This window comes from Monodon monoceros, unplaced genomic scaffold (genome assembly GCF_005190385.1).
Source record: "Monodon monoceros isolate NGI ecotype Baffin Bay Population unplaced genomic scaffold, NGI_Narwhal_1 Super_Scaffold_3, whole genome shotgun sequence".
NCBI lineage: Eukaryota > Metazoa > Chordata > Mammalia > Artiodactyla > Monodontidae > Monodon > Monodon monoceros.
This window is the reverse complement of record NW_021703780.1, coordinates 92,849,954-92,875,305: the sequence shown is the minus strand read 5'-3', so window position 1 is coordinate 92,875,305 and position 25,352 is coordinate 92,849,954. Positions and strand designations below refer to the sequence as shown.

General features: G+C 37.9%; 1 pseudogene; it reads right to left on the bottom strand.

Annotated features, from left to right (window-relative positions):
* Nucleotides 1-3,991: 3,991 nt before the first annotated feature.
* LOC114906780 lies at nt 3,992-4,862 on the bottom strand (annotated as a pseudogene).
* Nucleotides 4,863-25,352: the final 20,490 nt, after the last annotated feature.

Below are 25,352 nucleotides of genomic sequence, written 5' to 3'. Positions count from 1 at the left end.
CACTTTTTTGGTAAAAATTGCTTAAATAAAAAAAATCATAACAATAAAAATACAAAAAAGTAGAAAAAACAAAATCCCTCTACTTAAAAAAAATTACTAATATTGTTTACATCATTTCAGATCTTGCTTATGCAAATAAGGAAATAAATCTATTTACATATTGCATGTATTTACGGATAGATGGGGGGTGAATGAATGCATGGGTGGTGGATAGATAAGGAGAGAGAGAGATAAAGAGATGGTTAGATTGATAAAAATGGGGTCATTCCACAATGACTTTGAAAGTTTCTGAGTAAATTTTGTTTTGCTTGATTTTGACGAAGATATTGAAGAGAGGATCAAGTAGTTGCTGAGTCATAAGCACTCTTCGCTGTAAGAAACAAACTTTCTTTAAGTATCCCTCTAACAGAAATGGGATTTAAAACAGCAAGAAATCGTCTCCTTAGCTTTACTAATGCTACGTGATTTATCACTGGGAGATATCTGTTCATCTAGCAATTGGGCAAGAATGGTGAGCGCTGAAGATCAAACATAGTGTTGCTTATCTGTGTCTCAAGTGCATGCTTTGTCTCCCGGCACACAGTAGGGGCTGAGAGAATTCTTAGAATGAATCAATGAGCATCCGGAAAGAGAAGAGATGCGACTACCGTAAGCTGTATGTAGTTCTGTTGAATTATTTTTTACACTTAATTTGACCTCTAGGAGTAACTTACTGTAGGGGGTCCACTGTTCTAAGTACTTACCAACATGATGTGGTAGGAAGAAAAAAATTTGAAATTTAGGATTTTTTATCTTCTTTCTGCTATTTTATACATGTGACCTTGGGTCAATCAACTTAACTCATTAAGTGGTAATTCCCTCAACTTCAGAAGTGAGGACTACTGGGAAGACTGAATTATATTACAGACCCTAGAACAAGTTCTGGAATATAAACTAATCTCAGTAACTATTATTTTAAAAGAGTGCTATGGATAATCTGAACAAGTATCTATCTTTATAACATAACTGATGAAATACCTTACAATAAAGTTCTATTATATCTGAAAGTGTAGGCTTCTCTATAGGCTCTTTGAATTATGAATTGAGTGAGCATCATGAATAATTCCAAACAAAATAGATTCATTTCTTTCTCGACACTGGGGATCAAGAAATGTGTGTTAAAACAGGTGAAACTTTGGGATCCTAAAACTAGAAAGTATGTTTTAGAGTTGCTTAACACAAGGAATTCAGTATGTGAACATTCATAGACAAATTCCCTCTTGCTACACTGGTATTTTGCAAATAAACTGGCAAATGTCAGCAACTTGTATGTTAGAAATGTCTTCTTTTTTTTTAGAATAACAAATAGTTTGGTTATGAACTTACATTCCCCCCATTCTGTGAAAACTTGGTATATTTAGTTTAAATATGAGTTAGAGTTTGAAAAGTATCTTAAAAATCTAGGCAAAGCTTATATTTTCTGATCTTAGAAGCTAAAGATGTGAAAACACTGCCACGTATATGAATGCAAGTAGAAGATGTCATGAGGTTTCCCTCTGGAAGGATGGTTCTATTTTGCCCCCACTGGCAACTTGTATACAGACACTTACAAAATAATCTCTATCCTCTACCCCACCCCTCCCCTGTCTCCTGAAAAGTCCAGAGTCCAATGCTAGTTGTGGTAAGATTGGAGAGGACTAAAGAATACACTGGGCTGGGGAGAGAAGGAAGAGGAACTGGCATTCACTACAGAGCTAGGATGTACCAAGGTTTGATTCTTTACCTTCACAGTCTCCCAAAATCTTCACCACAGTACTGTGGATTTCTCCAAAATGCAGACAGGAAAGAGAGCTATAGAAAAATTAATGACCTTCACAGAGGCAAAAGGCAAGTTGTTCATGGACCTGAATGAGCACTCAAGTCTTTCGATTCCTAATCCAGTTCACTTCTTACTATTCTGCTCTGACTCTATAATAGGAAACAATACTCATAAAATGTCCATGGCTACCTATCATACTAAAAAATTAAGAAAATAACCGACTAAATGTATTTTATCCCAGTTAATCATTTATGGAATCACAATCTGATTTCTGGCCTGGCTGATTATAAAGCTCACTCCACATTACTCATGTACCCTTCCTTTTAGATTGTAAATATATAAGCCCCATTAAACTAAGGAATGTATTCCTGTGTTCATTGTTGAAACTCTTGTGTCTGGCACTATGCTTGTCATGGAATTATTATTTTCCAGGCAAATGCATATTAAATAAACATAAACCACTGAGGACATGGCGTCATTGGGTCCCAACTGGAAATGGTTTAATGTGGTTGATGTAATGTTGCATGAAGTAATTTTTACCTCAGTTGATTGACCTGTCTCTCTCTCTCTCCCTCTCTCCCTCTGTGCCTCTCTCTCTTTCTTTCTCTTTCACTGCTTACCTGACCACAGGCCCAAACTGGTTCATAATCTAGAGGGAAGGAGTGATGCTTAGGCTCCCCTGAAATCCCAACCTAAGTGAAAAACAAATAACAGGAAGAGGGTGCCCCATTTTCAAAACAGGACTTTCATTCCTTGTAGAGCTGGATTTAACAATGTACCTTGGAGTATGGACAAAATTGGGCTTGTTACTTTTTCTTTACCCTCAAATCCAGAATCCTGGGATTCCTTTCTGGAAGTAGATCTGAAGGCCTGGAAGACTCTGAGCTGCCTCTGTTAGCAGGAGAGGACATGAGGCTGAATCAAGTCTACCCTTAGGTACTTGGGTACCACGGAGAGGGGGCGGGAGGAAGAAGAGAGTGAGGACCTCAACTTTCACTTTAGACAGACCACTGAATCTAAACTTTCACTTTAGACAGACCACTGAATCATTCTCTCTCATTCCTCTTCCAATAGTAAAAAGCATGTGAGGAGCAGAAGACACAAGGGGATCAGAGGCTTTCTCGCCAATGGGAAAGAGTAAAAATCCTGTCCCTTCCGTGAGTATGTGCAGAGGGAGGTACTAAGCTAACCACTGTCCATAATGATATGAGATGAGAAACACTGGAAATGAACGAATGGGGAAAGAGAAGAGCAGAGAAAGCATGTGACTTATTTTGAGTCTCTTTTAAAGCTGCGTGATCTACATATGTTTCCCAGCTGTATCGTTCAGCTATTTTTTGCCTCTTTTGTCATGTGAGCTAACATCAAGACAGCATGTCAGAGCTCAGAGCAATCCCAGCACCACTGGTTGAGAAATTTAACTAGGTGTCCTCAAACCCTGCTGTTAACTAAGATTTCTGTGATGCAGTAGGCTTGAAAGCCAAATAAAGCAACCCCTTTAATTTACACTAAGTAGGGTGAATAGATTTTCAAGTGCAGCAATTTGAGCCTGTGGGCAGGCAGGTACCACCAGAGAATGACAGAGATAAAACAACAGCAGCTGGAAAAGGCAGCCTAGAAAATGTCTCCCAAAATAGCATAAACACTTGGAAACAACAGTCTCAGGGGAGTCTAAACCTAAGATAGGATTCAAGGTGAATCAGAAGTGGGTATTCAAATAACAATCTATTTAGAAGATTAGCATAGAATGAGTTGACAAGAGAAAAAATTTATGGATTAAATAGGTATTATTTAGAAGATATTCCCATAATGAGTTATCTACTTTATTATTCAATTATATTATGTTCTGCTACTTTATTTATTTTTTAATTGTAATTTTTTTATTGGAAAACAAATATACAACTTGGAATGGATTTGAGGCAAATTGTGCCATAAGCAGATTTTCTTTAAGTGGCTAAAACAAAGTTTAAAAAGCAAGTAACAATAAAAGAAAATGTTTCTGGTACAGGACCAGCAGTACAAAAAAAATAGTGTACGAGTACTTGGATAAAACACCCGTTTTGCAATAGTGCAACTTTTAAGTACATATTGTTGACTGTCCACAGTCCATGCAGAGTTACAACTCCACACTTCAACAACAACATGCTGACAGTTCCTAAAGAAAACTACTTAAAAAAAAAGGCATCACCCAGATGTTCCCTCATTTGACCAACTCCATCTAAGTTTAGATGTGCAGAAGGGCTTATTAGATATATCCAGAGTAAGCCACATGCAGCATGTTACTTGATCAATTTTTCTAAAATAAGGTTTCAGGACAATGACAGTAAGATAAGGGAAGAAAACATGGAGGAATGAAGTCCTAATTACCATACATGCATTTTTTTTTGACAATGGGGGAAACCTTTTACAGGTAAGTTACAAACAAAGAAAAGGCAAATAAACGATTTTGTACAAGACATTTAACACGTTCTGTACAATGTGTTCACTTTGCTGTCATCTGTACAAACTCTTCTTAGTTTACTTGACCATCACCGTCAATATCTGCTTCCCTGACATTTCATCAACCTCTTCATCTGTTAACTTCTCTCCAAGGTTTGTCATCACATGGCGGAGCTCTGCTGCACTAATATAGCCATTACCATCCTCATCAAACACAAGGAATGCTTCTCTAAGTTCTTCTTCACTGTCTGTGTCCTTCATTTTTCTTGCCATCAGTGTCAGAAATTCCGGGAAGTCAATTGCGCCATTACCATCAGCATCCATCCACCTCATTAACCATGTCCTGTAACTGCTTCTGTGGGATTCTGCCCAACAGACCTCATTACAGTTCCCAACTCCTTTGTTGTTATAGTTCCATCACCATCCTTGTCAAATAGTGAGAAAGCTTCTTTGAATTCTGCCATCTGCTCTTCAGTCAGCTGGTCAGCCATGCTGCAAGCGCTACCGGTCTCCGGGACTCGACTACTCAAGCACTCAGCTCGCTTGCTCCACTCAGACTAATTCTGTTCTGCTACTTTAATAGACTTATTTTATGCCTAACAGAAACTCAATACGTGGTTGATGAGTAAATCTCCAATCAGAATTCATCCCTCCGTTACCTCTATGCCTAAGGAACAGAGTCTGAATCTGTTGCAACAATACTCCCTGTGTGGAAGTCTGGAAAGAAAGTAGAAAGATTTTTGACAAGTACAGTGATTGAAGAAAGAAACAGATTTGAGAGATTCCAGAGGAAGAAGCAAGGACCACGATGACAAGGGGGAGGTGAAATTTTGGGAGGATTTTGGGTGGGTGCAATGAGGAAGGAGGAAAGCTCCAGAATGATGGCCAGGTTTGGCGTGAATAAATGGCTAAACAATCAGTTCTCCCAAAAGAGGGTTACCTGATTTATAATGTTTGACACATCCCTTATCACACAAAAGTGCTCGACTGCTTGAATTGTTTTGAAAAGTATGTTTTCATTAGTGCCAATAATTAAAACATAATTAAAAGCATGTTTGTAGTGAGAGGCAATAAGTTCATTTTTGCACATGACAAATTTAAAGTTCTTATGGGACCACTAAGCAAAGAGGTCCCATTGCTTGTTGGATATGTACAAATGGAGCAGATGGGAAATAGGGTCTAGATTTGTAGATGTGGTGCTGATGAGGTTATTGAAAGCAACACAGTATAAAGAGAATATGTAACCTGAGAAGAGAAGAACTTAGACATTGGAATATCAACATTTAGTGAAGTGATAGGTAACTATGATGAGAGAGGGGTGGAATAGCCAAAGATGTAGGAGAAAGTCCAGGGCAAACTGGTTTCACAGAATTCAAGGTGGAAAAAAAATCATGTGGAAGAGAGCACTCAACTGTGCATTTCACTGGATATAAATTTTATATCAATTGAAAAAAAGACCACTTACCCTCAGACATCCTTTACTAATTTATTTTGGCCTAGATTGTTTTGCTTCTAGAGATTCACTGCCTCTGTTGGTGTGTTGAAACAGCAGCCTCCAGTGGTTATGGTTGTGGAGAACTAGGATTTATGGACTAGGTACGGTTTTTTCACATAGTACATGCTCAACAAAGTGAGTTGAACTAAATTAATTGTTCTTCAGTCACAAAGAAACAAATGCTTTCCGTGACGCTCTCTTAGGACGAAGAACATTGGCTTAAAGTGAAGATCCTGGGATTATGCTGGTAAAACAGTCAAGACTGTTTGCTTGAAATACTGATCCACGGTCCAATCGTTGTTTGCTGGCTGCTGTGGCAATCTGAAGCTCACAAGATCAGCATCTTTGCTCTCCCTTCCCCTCAATTTTTGGTTGTTATGGTAGGGACAGCAAGCCAATAGTTATGCTTAGCTCTGAGTATATGATCGATTATTTCTTTCTTCATAGTATGCTTTCTTAAAAAGCCAAAAAGTGCATTTTTACCCTAACAAGCCTTTTAAAAGTTGCTCATAGTGTGCCACTGACAACAATAGTCCTAAATTTCAATTTCTACTCCACCTCTCAGACTTGCTTTGTCTTTTTTAGATCTTTTCTTCTCATCTGACGAGAACATGTTTTCCCAGACCTCAAGAATCTTGAGAACTCCACTGAGTCCACAACACCAGGCACTGGGGTCTTGCAGAGGCACACAGTTACTAAACAGTTGCTGACCCTTCTTTATAGCTCTCTATCACTTTCTTGTTTCCACTCGTCCGACTTCGGAGCTCTCTTGAAAGCCCATCTCCCTTAAGCTACATTAAGCCCCTCTCAATTCCACCCAACAGTTTTCAATGGCTCCCTGCTTCCTTAATCTCTACTTCCCATCTATTCCCCTGGTAAAAGTTAGCTTCTCTAAATTCTTCACTTATGTTTTGCATTGACATGCCTTATGTCCAGTCATTTCAGTGAAAGGAAATATCCTAAAGGGGAAGGATTCACCAAGAAGAATGAGGACCATTGATGGATTATACTTTTGCGTGTGTCTCTGAAATTCCAAATTCATTTTCAGCACGTGGTTATATCATATGATGAAGTGAAATATCAATATGTTTAAAAATATAATTTTGTATTTGTGACTAAATCTAATTTATTGAAGCTATATTTCTATACACACACACACACACACACACAAATGGCTATGTTCACAGTTCCCTAAATCTACCATATTTTAGAAATGTAAACATTTTTATATTGGTAGCTACATTACCCCACTGTTTTACTTATTTTACTTTAAAAAAAAATTTGCCTTCTTGTTAAAGGAAAGCTAAGTACGGAAAAAAAAGTTACTTTAAAACTATAAAAAGATATATCAGAAGAAAAAAAAAGTATGAGAGGCATGTAGGAATTTCAGAGTTTTCTCATGGGCATGGTGAAGTGAACACTAGAATCAAGTTAGAGTTCTACCACATACTATTCCTATGTTTCTGGACAAGTCATGGAGTCTATATTCATGATCCATAGGGATGCTGTCAGAACCAACAAGATAACCTACCTAAAATTGCTGTGTGCTGTTGTGTTCTCCCAGAGTTGTAGTGAATGGGAATTATTTGGATTGTGTGGAAACAAGTATATAAAGCAAGCTCCAGAAGAATTCTGTTTTCTTTGTTTTTCTGATCAGGTTCGATACTATGATCAGATGCATTATATAACCTCCAAATGCTCTTGTTCACTGTAGACTATAACTAAGTACTTTTATTCAAAACCAAATCATGTTACCCATCTGACTATAATAACTCACACACTGTGTTGGCCAAAAGTTCCTTCAGGTTTTTCCGTGGATGTTACGAAAAACCCAAAGGAACTTTCTGGCCAACCCAATATTTTGAATTCAAAAATCTTTGGATTAGAATGGTTACGTGCCAATAACTCTAGCCATTGGTGTTGACATATAAAATGAAGCTAAATGCAACATCTTTCTTACACATTTCACTACTGCTTAGCAAATGGCCAACAAAAGAAGTATAATACATATACTAAATTTGATGGCATAAATCAACGGATAAATGAATGACCGAATGAATGACATACAGAAGCTATGGCACGTTGAGGCAATGAATGCACTGAGTGACTGACGGGAGTCACGGGGTTGTGAAGTTGCTGGGAAGCCCACCTCACACTTCACATCTGGCAAACCATCACTCATTTTTGAAGCCCCAACAACGAAAAAAAACTTCCAGCTACACAGCTTCTGAACCTCAGGCAGGGCTGCTCACTCAGAACTATGTCTATCCCTCCTTAAGATCAACTGCCATGCTGCACGACAACTGGCACTGGCATTTGGCCTGTCAGACCACAGACCCCCTGGAGGACAAGCTGTGCATTTCTGAACACACAGAGCCTGGGACTGTGCCTGACACACACAGAAGGTCTTAACAAGAAAGTAAAGAGCTAGTTGAATAAAAGAGTACTTTACATTTCACTTGAACTCCTTACTGAATAAAGACAATAATTTACTCTTCAGGGAAAAAAAAGAAAACGAAAAACCCATCAATTAAGTAATAAGCTCAGTAGAGCTGGGAAGGAAAAAGAGTAAAACAGGCAGTCATAGCACAGCTGAAAAGCAGACTCGACAATTTATTCTTCTTCTGCACTTAAAACATTTGAGAACGCCATTCTCAGAAAATTACTATAAACGTTCTCATTTATATAATAGGAGAAGCCAGTGCGTGTTTTCCTTCTGTAATTACTGTTATCCAAGAAATCCCATTCAGTGCACACCCCCACCCCTTTCCTTCCCAAAACCACAAAGATTCTCAATTACCATTTAGTAGGTGTCCTTGTATATGGGCACTAGATGATGAGAAAGTAAGTTCTACCCCTTCCTCCTTCGAGCATAAATAAAATGAGGGCAGGGGTTTCTCATTTGTTCTCTGCTCCTTCCTCAGCACTTCGAACTGTACCTGGCACAGAGCAGATACTCAATAACTAACTGTTGCTTGAATGACTGACTACATATTTGATAATAAAGTCATAAATCCTCTCAGCTGAAAAATCTTTGTTTTCCATTCTTAGTACTTGCTTTTTTTTTTGGCATGATATCTAAATGTAACCAAAGAAAACTAATAGAAAAAATTTTAAAGATACGTATTAATTTTTTATACATATTCTTCATTCATTCCCTTTACTCCAATTTAAATCTGAAAATTCATATTAAGCAGCCAGAAGTGTCCTAACTAAACTCAAGAAAATGGAGGCAATGTCTTCAGATCTACTGATTTTAAAATCAGTGTGTGAGTTGACTAAATTTGTTTATAGCAGTTTTTGTTGAGCAGAAAGTTTTAAGCATATTTCTTAATGCTTTCATTGTGCAACTTAACTTTTTTCCACTGTAAACATATAAAAATGTAAATATGCAGTGAATCTATAAGTGATCTGAGTCCTCTTAGTTCACTCTGCCTTCCCACAGGTGTGTATTCCTCTAGCACTAATCTTTAAATTCTATTCAAAGCAGTGCTGATCAATATAGAAGTCCTGAACTTAACTACTTCGTTACTGCAGAGTTTACAGAAGTGAATTCTGGGTGAAATTTCTAAATTATGCCTTGTTACCACTGGAGATGTTAAGTATAGGGCAATTTACCCTGTGTTGCCATACATTTCACAAAGCTGCTAAGTTAAACACACTGCAAAAATAACTGCAATGGCAATTTTAAAATTTCTAAACATTTAGAATATTTCAAATAGACTAAAAGTTACCTAGGGGAAAAAGTAATGTATATTCACCACAACACAGATTCAGTTTGCCAAATTTGCCTCAAAACTTTTGTTTTTAATGGACGAGATCTTCACAGATACAGAGAGATAGCTAAAGCTTTCTGTGAACTGCTGCTCAATCTCCCACGTCGTCCCCCACCAGCCCTTTCCCAGGCACTCCCTCTAATGACTTTGGTGATTATCATTACTGTCCATATTATTCTTTTACAAAATATTTCTCCCTAAACAATATTTGCAATATTTTCCCTGTTACTTTAAACTTTATATAAACTGTATTTACAATATGCTCAACATAGAATAACACCCAATAAATGCTGTTAGTCATTTTGTCTTTTTGCCATGGCATATGCTTTTTTTTCTCTCGACCCTGCATTTGAGATTTACTATGTTGAGACATGTAATTATGATTAATTCCCTTTAGCTGTGTCACTGGGCTCTAATCAAACCACTCCTGTCTGAAAGCATCTTTTTCTTTCTTTCACCCAGCAGCTCCCGGGATCCAGCCACCAGCTCAGGAATGCCCCTCCCCCAAGACTACTTCCTTTGACCTTGGTTTTTTAAAACACTGTCTTGGTATAGAGTGATTTTTTCTTGTAATTTAACTAGGCCTAGCATTATTGTTTCCATTTAATGGACATGAGATAATTTAGAGGTTTTAAAGTGATTTTATGTATAGACCATGTAAACTGAATAAATAAATACATGAAAGAACAAGTAAAAGAAAGACCTTGTAATAAACATTACGTACTGTATTTAATTTTTTAATGCAAATGATTCCATAATTAAGTCTGTATATGTTTCCCTGCTCATATGCTAGGGAGTTTTTCTAAAGTCACAGCTAGTAACAGAACTGCTAGGTTCAAAATGGGTACAATTTTACTTACTAGATACTACAAAATTGTTCTGCAAATTAGGCTTATCAAGCTATGCAAAAGACAATAGGGTCTAAAAATGTCCCTTTCTAAACACCCTTACCAACATTTGGTATTGTAAGAATTTAAAATATTTTACCCATTTCCTAGATCTCGTTATTTCGCATACATTTCACCAATTTCTAGTGAAGCTGAACATCGTATCAATTCTTTATCCATCAGTCCAGTATGGTCCCTTCTAGAAATTGCCTGCTTCGATCCTCACTTGTCCATTTTCCTATTAGTTACTGTCCTGCTAATTTATAGAAATTCTTTATAAATATGAAATATTGATCCTACATTGTTTACATGTGTTGCAAACATCTACTCCTAGTTTGTGACTTGGCTGTTTATAGTGATTTTTATTGAACAGGATATTTTTATGTGGATCAATATGTCAACTCTTTTATTCAAGGTTCGAATTTTACATTTCATTAAAGAAACTCATTCTTATTTTAAGTTTATAAGAAATCATCTTACATTTTATTTTTTTAATTTTAATATTTTATTTACATAATTAGGTATTTAACCTAAATGCAACAGATTTTTTTTATATTTGAATGGTATAGATTTTTTTTTCTATATGGATAACATAGTACTTCCAGGTTAGTTATTTACCAGTCCATTTTTTTCTTCAGTGATCTGTAATGTCATCTCTATTATGTATCACGTTTACATTCACATACAGGAAACAGCATTCTTTCCCTGGTTTAAAAAATCCAGATCAAGAGGACAGTAAGTTGTTTTAGTCAGCTCAGCCTGCCATAACAAAATGCCACAGACCAGGTGTCTTAAACAACAGACATTCATTTCTCACAGTTCTGAAGGCTGGGAAGTCCAAGATCAAAGTGCCAGCAGATTCAGTGTCTGGTGAGAGCTGATTCCTGGCTACAGAGGGCCTCCTTCCAGCTTGTGCGTACATAGCCTTTCCTCCATGTGTGCTTGTGGGGAGGGAGTTGACTCTCCTGTCTCTTCTTCTTATGAGGACACGAATCTCATCATGAGGGCATCACCCTAAACCTAACTACATCCCAAAGGCCCTCCAACCATCACACTGGGGGTTAGGGTTTCAATATATGCATTTGGAGGGTGCACACAAAACACTGAGTCCATAACATAGGTGCTCAATAAATGTTCTTTGATGCATCAAAAAGTAACTTAGGGCTTCTCTGGTGGTGCAGTGGTTGAGAGTCCGCCTGCTGATGCAGGGGACACGGGTTCGTGCCCTGGTCCGGGAAGATCCCACATGCCGCGGAGCGGCTGGGCCCGTGAGCCATGGCCGCTGAGCCTGCGCGTCCGGAGCCTGTGCTCCGCAACGGGAGAGGCCACAGGAGTGAGAGGCCCGCGTACCGGAAAAAAAAAAAAAAAAAAAAAAAGTAATTTAAACTGATTCTCTGCAGCAGCCTATTACTGAAACATCTTTTAAATCATCTTTCCTCTCTATGAATATAGAGCTAACCCTAGCTATAGAGGAGCCACATCATTTGGGTATTTAGCTTATAATATTCTAATTGTACACATCTAGGGAGATAAAGAGAGAAGGAGAGGAACAAGAATTTAAGTAGCCTGAGTGAGTCTGCCTGCCCTTCCATGCACTAAATATAACCAGGAGGGTAGTGAACAGGGAGACACAAATTAACTGTGCCTACGAGGGGTGTCGGTCCCTGGGAACCTCTCTCAGAGTAATCAGCTTGCAGCGTGTGCAGTGTGGTTCTAGTTTGAAGATATGCATTTTTCATATATGTATTTTACTTCATAGAATTGTACACAAATCTATTTACGCTGCACTTTGTCAAACTTAACGGATTTCTAAAGGCATTTTTTTTTCACTATACATGGTTTCTGCCCTAAGTGCTGACTAAACCCTAATTGCTGAGGCAGACACTGCTCCACCGTAATCAGCGTGTCAACAGAACATCAAAATACTCTTCTTCTTTAAACAAGAGGTCAGATAAAAAGAAGCTTCTAGTCTTCACTCACAGGTGAACCAAGAGGTGCACGGATAAGAGTGATTTCTGAGATAAAGCCAGCATGAAATAGAAAACTAGTGAGGATGTGCTGTATAGCAAGGGGAACTCTACTTGGTGCTCTGTGGTGACCTGGATGGGAGGGAAATCCAAAAGGCAGGGGAATATGTGTATACATACGGCGGGTTCACTTCACTGTGCCGCAGCAGCTAGCACAACATTGTAAAGCAACTATACCCCTGATTAAAAAACAAAAATAAAAACAAAAAACCCCAGCATGTCTTAGTTTCCAAGGTAAACACAGGTATACCAGGACCCTGAAAACCTGGAAACAGAGCCTCCGTCCACCAGCAACAACTGGGCAGCAACAGCTTGGCCCTTTCCTCCTGGATGAAGAAATGAGTTTGCTGAAACTGTGTTTGTTTCAAGACCCAGAAAGTGCCAAATACTATGAAGTCACAGAAATGAACACGACATGCTATGGTGGAAGCTCTTCTCAAAAGGTGGCAGACACATTGAATAGAAAAGGGTTTGGCTGTACCAAGAAGTGAGTTTCTCAACGCTACAGAGAGAATGACTTTGCAGGGCCAGTGGCATTGCTGAGAAGGTGATTCCTTAGGAACACTGTTGACAAACAAAGCTTTGCTGATAGTGGCTACACCTGCCAGTTCTCTGTGTGGCTAACTCCCTTCTGATAACCCTTTATATCAGCTTGTTACGTCAGGAACTTAATCCAGCCCAGCAGTGGTTGTGTGGTGCTGTCCAGACAAGCTATTCTCACCTGAAATGCTTCAATGGCTGTATCTATCCAATGGCAAGGAAAATTAGAATAATTTTCCCAACAATTTATTATACCATAGTAATAGTTTACCTGAGGAACTGGGAGCAGAATTCATTCCCCATTCTTTAAAGCATGATTCCTTTCTGAATCAATCACAGGACATTAGCTCTTCTACGTATCTCAGAGATTACCCAGTCCCATAACTTGGATAAGAATCTGCAAAGTAGAGGCACTGAGTAGTCCACAGTCGCAACGCTAAGAGGCAGAGCTGGTCCTAAACACCGCTTTCCTAAATCTTCGCTCAGCATTTGCATCCACAAAGCCAAATGCCAATAAGCTAATCAGGATCCTATCAATGCAGCTATTTTCTTGCTTAAACAATTTACTACTTTAAGAGACTAGAGACCTAAAACTTTGTGCTCCTAAGAGCTTAAATGGAATGACACAAGAAAAAATCTGTATAACTGGGGTTATCTGTAACACTCTTTTTTTAAAGTTAAAAAAAAAGAAAGAAAGAAAATGGCCGTAATTCTCCTCCACTGACTGGGTTTACCTGGGGTTGGTTATTATTTCAGAGAGTATCAGGTTTTAGAGGGACAGTCAGGTCTCAATGGCATGAAGACAGGTGCACAATTTTTTCTGAAGCTCATCAAATTAATAATGACAATAAGACTAATAATATGATAGCTAGCTTTTATTGAGTTTGTGGGTTTTTTTTTTTTTTTTTTTGGCCACACCACACAGCATGTGGGATCTTAGCTCCCAGACCAGGGATTGAACCTGTGGCCCTTGCAGTAGAAGCACAGAGCCCTAACCACTGGACTGCCAGGGAATTCCCTATTGAGTTCTTATTAGTATCTAAGTTCTATCTATCATTTAATCCTCATAATAAACTATACGGGAGATATTATTTACCTATGAGAAAACTGAGGCATAGAGGAATTTTAAACCTTATGGAGGAAGGAATTGAATCTAGGAATGCCTCCTTAAAAATCACAACCTTAATCATTCCTTACTGAGATGATCCTCTTACAAAGATAGGGAGGTGGACTTCAGAACTCTCATCGTCTTTTCTGGATTTAGAATTTTAGTTCACAAAAGGTGAATCTGCTACCTGGTTTGCTGGTACCCTCAAAGAGTTAATGATCCTTCCAAGGTAGAAATTCCCTGGAAGGGAGTAATTCACAGCCTGGGGAAATGCAGACCAATATGTATAACATGGTAAGCAAATGAGTTCTTTCTATTGCAGTGTCGAGGCTGACACGTTACGTAGCATCCTCTCTGCATCCTGTGGATAGCAGCATCTATATAATGTACTCAAAATAAAGAAGGCTTTGAGTGTATGGGAAAGATAATCACAATTCAATTTACACAGAGACATGAATCGTCTACCGTATGTTACAGTGACTGCTCAACTTCTCAAACAAAACATTCGTTCTTCTTCTTTCCCAAAGAGCATCTTGCTCATCTACTAACTTCATATTTTCAAATACAGCTGTTTCCCTCTCAGATGTCAGAAATGCCACCACACACACTGGATCCCCTTGAAGGGATCAAGAGAGAGTCAAGTTCTCCAAAGTGCCTCATGAGCACAAGAAGAAGGTCCAAGTAGTGTATGAAGGGGGATGAGACAGTTTCCATTCTCTTGAAAGATGGCTATTCTCAACTGTAATGGACTGTCAGAGAGTTGCTGGTGAAGAGGGACTGACACACTGCTGCAGCAAGGCACACAGGTGCAGAGTTTTGGAGTATCTACAGGAGAGCCTTCCATCCCTCAGAGCCAACAGTATGGCAGTGATTCCAAACATACAGTCAAAGCTCCACCCTCAAGGCCGTATTACACGTACATGGCTAAAAATGGAAACTTTCCTACTGTCCCAACATGGGGACGCTGTTAAACACATATGGTGCATTCTCGTTAAGGAATACTATGTAGTCACCAAATACCACCCTTAAAAAGCACAAACAGTAAAAGATAACAATAAATATTAGATTCTACTACTTTTTATAAGTTTTGTAGTTTTAACTCATTCTCTCCTTTTTTTCTCTCTCTTACTTTCCTTTCCTTTTCTTCCCCATTAATTCAAACAAAAAACTACATTGGAGAAAGTGTGGTAGGGAATATACCAAAATGATGATGAAAGGAGTTCTCTGTGAACTGGTCATCATTATTTCACTTTAAAGAGGGGAAATGTAAGGATCAAAGCAGTCCAATGTCTTTGACCCCGATATACAGTACTGGTAAATTGGGGTGATACAATACCATGCTGCTTCACACCTACCCACTGAATTTAACACCCCCCACCCATTCCTCAGTTATGAAATGATGACCTTTCTGATCTCTTCAAATGCTGGTGTAAAGGGGTCCAGACACATATGACTGTGAGACTTGCATGTTCTTACCATAAAAAGTTCACCAAGTTAAATGTATTATAATTTCAGAAGTCATATTATTAGGATTAAAATTATCAGGACTTTAATGTGTATATTACAAGAACAAGTTCTAGTTGAAATGAATTATTTTAAATTAATGAGCAGACCTGAAAATCCATCTTCATTCAGTCATTCATTCACTAATTTGCCATATATTTATTGAGCACCTTTGGTGTCCCAGGTCTTGTGCCTGACTCCAGGAATATAAAAATTAATAACATAGGCCCTACTTTCAAGAAGATCAATGTCAAGTGAAACATGACATACACACACACTAAAGTTGCACACACATGCTATGGTAATTATAATGATAGGGATATTCCCAGGTATGAGTTAGAGAGGCATGAAGCAAAGTAACAGCCTGTGAAGGATTCCTGAAGAAAAGAAGGGAATGCCTTAGTCAAATTATATAGTATTAATAGAGATATCTAGGGGGACAGGGATAAGAAAGAACATGCCAAAGAGCTAGAAAACACTGAGTTCAAAGTAAACAGAGACAAAGGATGAATTTTTCCACCTGGAGCAGATGACAGCAAAACTTGTTCACCAGTTATAGTTCAGACGCGAACCACTACAGGGAATTGACAAGATAATCAAATTAATGCTTATATTCATCTTTACCATGTATTTTCCATAGCTGCTAGAGCTCTCCAATGGTTATATAAAAGATGGCTTTAGTGGGACAAGCCATGTCCCCCCCCTGCCCAAGTACAACAAACCAATTTGTGTAAGACATGCTGAAGCCTTGAATTAGGGAAGTGGTGGCAGGGATAGAGAAGGAAGAACAAATTCAGAAATTAATTAGATTAATCTATATGATCAAGGTATGGACCATCCCAATATATACACAACCTCAGGATTTGCATACTATTTCAGGGAGTCAAATAATTTAAAGCTCATCCTAAGTGTCTATGAATGCTCAATTAAGAATCCTTCATCTATAGTAAGTAAAACTGTGATGAATACCTGTGGAAATTAATTTTCACTTCAAATTATCAAACTACCATTGCTGTTAAACACCTACAATGAAGACTGGCCTACTTCTCAAACTGATTCAGTGAAATTTTATTTTAGATATGGTTTATTAGGGGGCTTCCCTGGTGGTACAGTGGTTAAGAGTCTGCCTGCCGATGCAGGGGACGTGGGTTCGTGCCCTGGTCCGGGAAGATCCCACATGCCGCAGAGCACCTGGGCCCATAAGCCATGGCCACTGAGGCTGCGAGTCCGGAGCCTGTGCTCCGCAACGGGAGAGGCCACGGCGGTGAGAGGCCTGTGTACCGCCAAAAAAAAAAAAAAAAAGAGAACAGATTGATAGTTGCCAGATATCAGAATGGGCAGGGGGCAACGGGTGAAGGGGGTCTAAAGGTACAAAATTCCAATTATTAAGATTGAGTTTGGTATGTAAAGGACAGCATGGTAACTACTGCTAACAATACTATATTGTATATTAGAAAGTTGCTAAGAGAGTAGATCTTAAAAGCTCTCATCAGAAGAAAAAAAATTTGTAACAATGTGTGGTGACAGATGTTAACTAAACTTAGTGGTAATCATTTTGCAATATATACATATATCAAACCATTATGTTATACACCTAAAAATAATATGTTATATGTCATTTAAATCTCCATTAAAAAAATCAGATAAACCCCAATTGAGGGATATCCTATAGAATGCCTGACCAATATTCCTCAAATTGTCAAGGTCATCAAAGACAAGGGAAGTCTGAGAACCCTGCACAGCCAAGAGGAGCCTAAGGGGTCATGAAAACTAAATGTAATGTGGTGTCCTGGGTGGCATCCTGGGACAGAAAAAGGACATGAGGTAAAAATTAAAGAAATTTGAATTAAGTATGCACTTTAGATAATATTAATGTCTCAGTTTGGGTTCATTTATTGTGACAAATGTGTTATACTAATGAGATGTTAATAATAAGGCAAACTGGGTATGGGGTATATAGGAACTACTCATATTACCTCTGTAACATTTCTGTAAGCCTAAAACTATTGTAAAATTTCAAAAATTTATTTTTAAAAATGCACACACCTGGGCTTCCCTGGTGGCGCAGTGGTTGAGAGTCCGCCTGCCGATGCAGGGGACGTGGGTTCGTGCCCCAGTCCGGGAAGATCCCACATGTCGCGGAGCGGCTGGGCCCGTGAGCCATGGCCGCTGAGCCTGCGCATCCAGAGCCTGTGCTCCGCAACAGGAGAGGCCACAACAGTGAGAGGCCTGCGTATCGCAAAAAACAAACAAAAAATGCACATGCCTTTTGACTCAGAAATTCCACCTCTAGGAATTTTATTCTAAGGAAAAATTGGAAATTGGCACAAAGATATTAAACACAGATAAATTCATTTTTGCAGAATTATGTAAAGAGGGGTAAGACGACTAGGTAAAAAGCCAGAAACGTGCAACAGGAGTTAGAAAGCTAAATCATGGTACATCTGCGGGATGGAATACCTTGCAGCTTTTTAAATTGTGGAAGAATATTTTTAATGACATGCAACGTCTCTGATGTTGGATTACATTTCTGCATGACTGTTATACTTCAAAGAAAAGGTTACTCTAAAAAACTTAATAATATATCTGGCCATTCTCACTTAGTGTGTGGTTTTATCATTTAGATGTGTGGTTCAGATTTTCAGAATATGGAATGCTAGTAAAAACCAACAGTCAAAGAATTAAACTGTAGAAATATGATAACTTCAATATTTTATTATTTGGCCTTGTCTACACTCCCCTCAGCTCCATACCCATCTCTAAACTATGGCTAAGGAAGTGAGAATTAATATAATTAACAAAGGAGGCCAACATTATGAGCATCATGAAGGAAGAAAATAAGAGAGAAAAACTGATAATTTAAAAACTGTCTAAATATTTCTTGAATAAACCAAAATTTACTCAGTGAAACTTTAAATTTAATCACATAAAAAAAAACAGAAAGAACCTAAAAATCTACTCTTTCAAAAACATTAATTACTCAATAAATACAACTATAGCAAAGGATATTCTGTTTCTTGACTTTAGTTAGGGTCCATGTATGGGTTCACTTTGAGATGATTTACTGAGCTATACGCGCTTTTCTTTATGTTAACTTCATATGTTTTCTTTATGTTAACTTCATATGTTTTCTTTACGTTAACTTCAACGAAAACATTTAAAATCTAAGTATTGAGAAGTAAATATGGTTGCAAATGCTTTGTATGGTGTGGATCCCATGTGAAGAAGAAAACTTTGAAGGAATTCATATCTAGCTAAGACAAAAAGAACTGAAATTCAAAGATTGAACCCTTTAAGTACAATAACAAAAGAAAAACTTGTCTGAATGGGTATATGACAAATAACATCTATTTACAGAACTTAACAGAAATGACTTTACTGTAATTAATGCAACTGCCAGTCCTTTCCAAGATAACACTCTATGATGATGGAAATGTCCAAATCTCCATTGCCCAATGCAGTAGCCACTAGCCACATGTAGCTGTTGAGCATCTGAAGTGTGGCTGGTGTGACTAAGAAACTGAGTTTTCAAATCAATTTAAGTTAATTGAATTTTAATAGTCATATTTGGCTAGTGGCTACAGCACAGCTAAGAGTAAGCAATGTGAAACCAACTATTTAGCTTTAATTTTCAAGTTAATGAAATTGTATGTACTGGAAAAAATAAAATGAAACCCCACTCTTCAGTCTCTACGTCCCCTAGTCTGAAGTGCCTCGTTATTGCTGAGAACACCTGCATGGCTGACCATTTACTCCCTAAGAGAAGAAAACTGACACTGCTTATTAAGTTCAAAATGACACTGCCAGTGAGCTTTATTTTCTAATGGAACAACTGCTTTCTAGTTAAACGGGTATCTCAAAAGGTCTAATGATTTGCTGTCATGAAAATATATGTTTTGTCACCATCTTTCTCTTTTCTTCTTTTTTTAAGTCAATAATAGGCTACAACTACTAGAATATTATTTACTTTTTCTTGAAAATATTGGGACAATCACAGTGTCCCTGTTTATGGTGCTATGAAGCTAGAAATTTGGTTATAAATGTCCAGCTTTCCAATCATGCACTGTATCATTTTCACTCTAGAATGGACCATTTCTCTACAACCCTGGAACCTTACATAAACTTCCTCTCCCTATATTTCTCCTACATTTGGACAATTTCAAGTAGGCCTTCAGAATGCAGAGTTCAAGTTCTCCAAATGCCTTCCATAGTATTCACCACTTGATTTTGTCTCTCTGCTATGACCTGCTCTACGTTATGTAGTAGTACTGAATATTATGATAAGGGATTGTGATGCCTATTTAATTTTCTGTCTTCACAAACTATAAGCATGTGAGGTCAGGGGTTGTACCCTATTTGCTGTACACATATATAGTTTATTAATATTTTCTGGGTAAAACGAATGAAATAAATCAAATATTACTAAATTAACTACATCACTAGAGGGGTGAAAAACAAAGGACATATGTTAATTGTTTTTTTGTTTTTTGGGGTTTTTTTTGCGATGCGGGCCTCTCAATGTTGTGGCCTCTCCCGTTGCAGAGCACAGGCTCCGGACGCGCAGGCTCAGCGGCCATGGCTCACGGACCCAGCCGCTCCGGCATGTGGGATCTTCCCAGACCGGGACACGAACCTGTGTCCCCTGCATCCGCAGGCGGACTCTCAACCACTGCGCCACCAGGGAAGCCCTGTTAATTGTATTTAAATTCATTTGATTACACACATGAGCAACAACACACTCTTCTCTAGTGTCTATGGCATATGAAACAAGAGAAGGGTAATAGGCTGCAAGCCTAAGGAAAAAATGTAAGAGCTGAAAATGAGAGATTTAACAAAAGAGGAACATTTGTATGTTTGCATATATAAATGCCTTCAGATATAACAGGGATCTGCCAATTTTTTTTCTTAAATGGCCAGATAGTAAATAGCAAATATTTTACACTTTGCATGGCATAAGGTTGCCATCACAGATTCTTTTTTGGGGGGATAACAACCTTGTAAAAATGTAAAAACAATTCTTAGCCTACAGGCTATAGAAAAATAAACTGTAGCCTTCATTTGGCTGACAGATCATAGTTTGACTACTCCTGACATAGAGGATTAGCACTACTAATGTGAGCACTTAAATGATTTGTTAGGCTTTGCCTCAAAGAAGAAAATTGGCACATATGGATGATAAATGTTACACTAGTATGAATCTGAGTCTTCACATCCCATGTTTAAAAAGGAAAGACAAAGGAAGAAAAATAGTCATGGTAATTTAATCAGAACAACGTTGACCCACTTACAGATGTGTTTGCAGATGGCGATCTGTATAAAATGATCTGATTAATAAGGCCTGACATATGATAACACCAGGAACCCACATTCCATAGGATGTTGAAAATATCTAAAAACGCAAGTTGCAGAAAAGGGCTCTTCCTCATAGGCTCATGGAGCTTCACTGAACTAGATGAATCCTTCTTTGGAAAGTCTTATCACCACTGCTGGTTATGAAAGATATTGTATCCCATATCTACATTTTGTTTTTCTTTGGATTTTACTTAATCAGAGAAGTAAATTTTTTTTTTTTTTTTTTCTGTACACGGGCCTCTCACTGTTGTGGCCTCTCCCGTTGCGGAGCACAGGCTCCGGACGCGCAGGCTCAGCGGCCATGGCTCACTGGCCTAGCCGCTCCGCGGCATGTGGGATCTTCCCGGACCAGGGCACGAACCCGCGTACCCTGCATCGGCAGGCGGGCTCTCAACCACCGTGCCACCAGGGAAGCCCCGAGAAGTAAATATTTTAAAAGGGAGGCAATGCACCTTTTCTTTGTCCTGCCTCTAGAATTAGTGTATTATTCTCCAAATGATGCCAATTATTAGATTTTAAAAAGTGAACACAGTGTTATACTTAATAAATGCCTAAAAAGAGAATTCTCTTTCTTCTTATAACTGAGCAGGACCTTATGGAGCCTTCCCAGGACAAACGTCCCCACCACCCTGACCCCGGCCACGTGTCCTCTGCCTGCCTTTTGTTTGTAGAACATCTTTATTCCCCCAGGCCTCCACTGAGTCATAAAAGGCTGGCTCAAGAATTAATGATTGAAAGAATGTGAACACGTAGTAACAAAAAATAGTAGTTGGACCAGGAGAAATGGTAACAATTTACAGTCACAGAATCTTTAGTTCCTCCCTGAAGGACATAGATAACAGCATCTGACATATACTCTTGAGTTGTTTTGCATATACTAAAACCCCCACTAGACAGAAGAAGCTAACTGTACAAAAAATAGTAGTTGGACCAGGAGAAATGGTAACAATTTACAGTCACAGAATCTTTAGATCCTCCCTGAAGGACATAGATAACAGCATCTGACATATACTCTTGAGTTGTTTTGCATATACTAAAACCCCCACTAGACAGAAGAAGCTAACTGTACAAGGTCTATAAGTACGTAGGTCCCAGACCAGCTGGGGCCTGAGGACTGATGATGTTAATCCCTTGACACCATCCTGTTAACTCACCATCAACCAATCAGAAAATTATGCAAGAGCTTACCAGGCACCCTGCAACTATCTCCCTCATCTTGCCTTTAAAAGCCCTTCCCTGAAATCCATGGGAGAGTTCAGGTTCTTACTTGGCCTTTCAATAAAGGCTGCACTTTCCCTCACAAGAGCTTGGGTTTACTGTGTGTGGACAAGTGGACCCAAAGGTCTAGTTTGGTAACACTCTTTCTGGCTTATTGAGTGAATTCTCCATTTACATCTTCTTTGTAGCTGCATCTTACAGGCTTAAGAACAATAACTCACTACAAAGCACGTAAACAGAATGTATCTATTATCTCAATACCTTCAGACATGGTTAGTACTTACATATTCAAATACAGAACAGACAGTCTCCTAGAGAACTTTAGCTTTTCAAGAAACACTGTAAAATGGTTCTAAAATAACCCCTTAATTTTGCGTGAGAGAAATGTCTAGGAAAAAAAAAATAGTGTTACCCACAGAACAAAAAAAAAACTGGCTAAACAGAAATCAATCTTTTTTTTCCTTTTACATTGCAAAAATTGCTAAAGTGGTTAAGGTAGCATATGATTTTTCTTTCTAAAGAATTTTGTCCGGTCTGACAAATAAATGTGTAACTCTCTCTCCTTTTATTGCTGCTGAAACAAGAAATGGAAAATAACTGCAGCACATTTATGACATATTAGTTTCTTTCTCTACATGAAACACACAATGACAACACTTTATAGATGAACTGTACCTTTGACTGAACACAGAATGGTGGACTAGCTTCACTTTTGTGGAAAAGGATAATCTGTCACAGTTTCTGCCCCTGGAAAAAATTACAACCCAAAGGAAAACTACTGGAAAGCCTTTTTTTCAACAGTGATAAAATATGAAACTGGTATTTTTGGTGTACATAAAATATTTTTTAAAAATTCCTAAGGAATCCTATCATCATCAAAGAATGCTTGAAGAATTTCATGTTTCAACACATACCACTTCTCAAACCATATTATTTACCAAAAAGTCATTTTCAGATTGTTTCATGGTTATCATACTCTTGTCTGATCATCGATTCCTTATTATTACTTACTATTACCACTACTTTTGAAATAAATATGTATTATTAATGAAAATCTGTTTTATATATGTAAACTTAATTTTCCTCTCATACCCTGTAACCTGTAATATGCCAGATCAGTTAAAAGAGCATTTAAATGTTAAATGCTCCTATCACAGGAGTATAAAGTAGAAGAGGTAAATTTTTCCCAACCTCAGAAGAAAAGCATGATCAACTGATGTCCTTTTATGGAATTATAGTAACAAATTCCAGCCAAAAAATTTTTGATTCATTATTTAAAAGATATTTTTCAAAAAAATACAGAAAAAAGAATTTGTTTCACAGCATTGCTAAACAGTTTCATAAATCCAAATTTGAAAATAATGCCAAAAATCATACTGATTTTTTTCTTCTTTAAATAATAGTGAAGTTCCATTGAAATGGTTTTTTAAAGATTAAAAATAAATACTTCTAAAAATGCACGATTTTACTTTCAATACCAGTTTAGCTGGTCAAGAAATTTCGGTGAATTTTGGTATGAGAGTCTTTCTACTTCCCCTGCTCCAAAAAATGAGTAAAATAACAGGTTACAAGATCTGAAAAGTCTGGGTTTAATAAGCCAAGGTTTCTAGATTTAATTTACTCTGAAAAATAATTGTGCCTATAATACACTGGGATTTTCCAAAAACTTCTGGAGTTGCCATTTGGGAAATTATTAGAGGAATATAATTTTTCTCAATCCAGTTGAAATTTAAAGACAAGGTATATATACTTTTGATAATTATTCTTTGCTTTTTTTTGGTCTCTGTCTCCTATGCTAACACAAGCTGATTAAAAGTATACTGATCTTAAAGGAAAAACGGATATTCTACAATTTCTTCAATACTCTTTGTATATAACTCATTATCTAATTTTCTCCTTGCTAAAATTAACCCTGGGCCACATCATTGCTATGAAGATTAAAATTACTTTTAAATATATTCATTAGGTATTTTCTATATTTAGGATACATAGTCAAAATCATTATTTTTCATATTTACAAGTCGTCCTTAAGTATATATTGGTTCTAGTTATAAATCTAAATGATTAATCTCCAAAATATACAAACAGCTCATGGAGATCAATATCCAAAAACAAACAACCCAATTAAAAAGTGGGTGGAAGACCTAAATAGACATTTCACCAAAGAAGACATACAGATAGCCAAGAGGCACGTGAAAAGATGCTCAGTATCACTAATTATTAGAGAAATGCAAATCAAAACTACAATGAGGTATCACCTCACACCGGTCAGAATGGGCACCATCAAAGTACCTAGAAACAATAAATGCTGGAAAGGGTGTGGTGCAAAGGGAACCCTCCTACACTGTTGGTGGGAATGTAAATTGATACAACCACTATGGACAAGAGTATGGAGTTTCCTTAAAAAACTAAAATTAGAACTACCATATGACCCAGCAATCCCATTATTGGGCACATACCCTGAGAAAACCGTAATTCAAAAAGAGACATGTACCACAATGTTCACTGCAGCACTATTTATAATAGCCAGGACATGGAAGCAACCTAAATGTCCACTGACGGATGAATGGATAAAGAAGATGTAGCACACATATAAAATGGAATATTACTCAGCCATAAAAAGAAACGAAATTGAGTTATTTGTAGTGAGGTGGATAGACCTAGAGTCTGTCATACAGAGTGAAGTAAGTCAGAAAGAGAAAAACAAATATCGTATGCTATAACACATATATACGGAATCTAAAAAAAAAAAAAGGTACTGATGAACCTAGTGGCTGGGCAGGAGTAAAAATGTAGACATAGAGAATGGACTTGAGGACACAGGGAGGGGGAAGGGATGGAATGAAGTGAGAGAGTGGCATAGACATGGGGAGGGGGAAGGGATGGGATGAAGTGAGAGAGTGGCATGGACATATATACACTACCAAATGTAAAGTAGATAGCTAGTGGGAGGCAGCCACATAGCACAGGGAGATCAGCTCGGTGCTTTGCAAAGACCTAGAGGGGTGGGACAGGGAGGGTGGGAGGGAGACTCAAGAGGGAGGGGATGTGGGGATATATGTATGCATATGGCCGATTCACTTTGTTGTACAACAGAAACTAACGTAGCATTGTAAAGCAATTATACTCCAATTAAGATGTATTAAAAAAATAAATAGGGGACCTGGTCCGAGGAGCAGGGGCGGGAGCTGCAAGACCAGGGTGGTGCA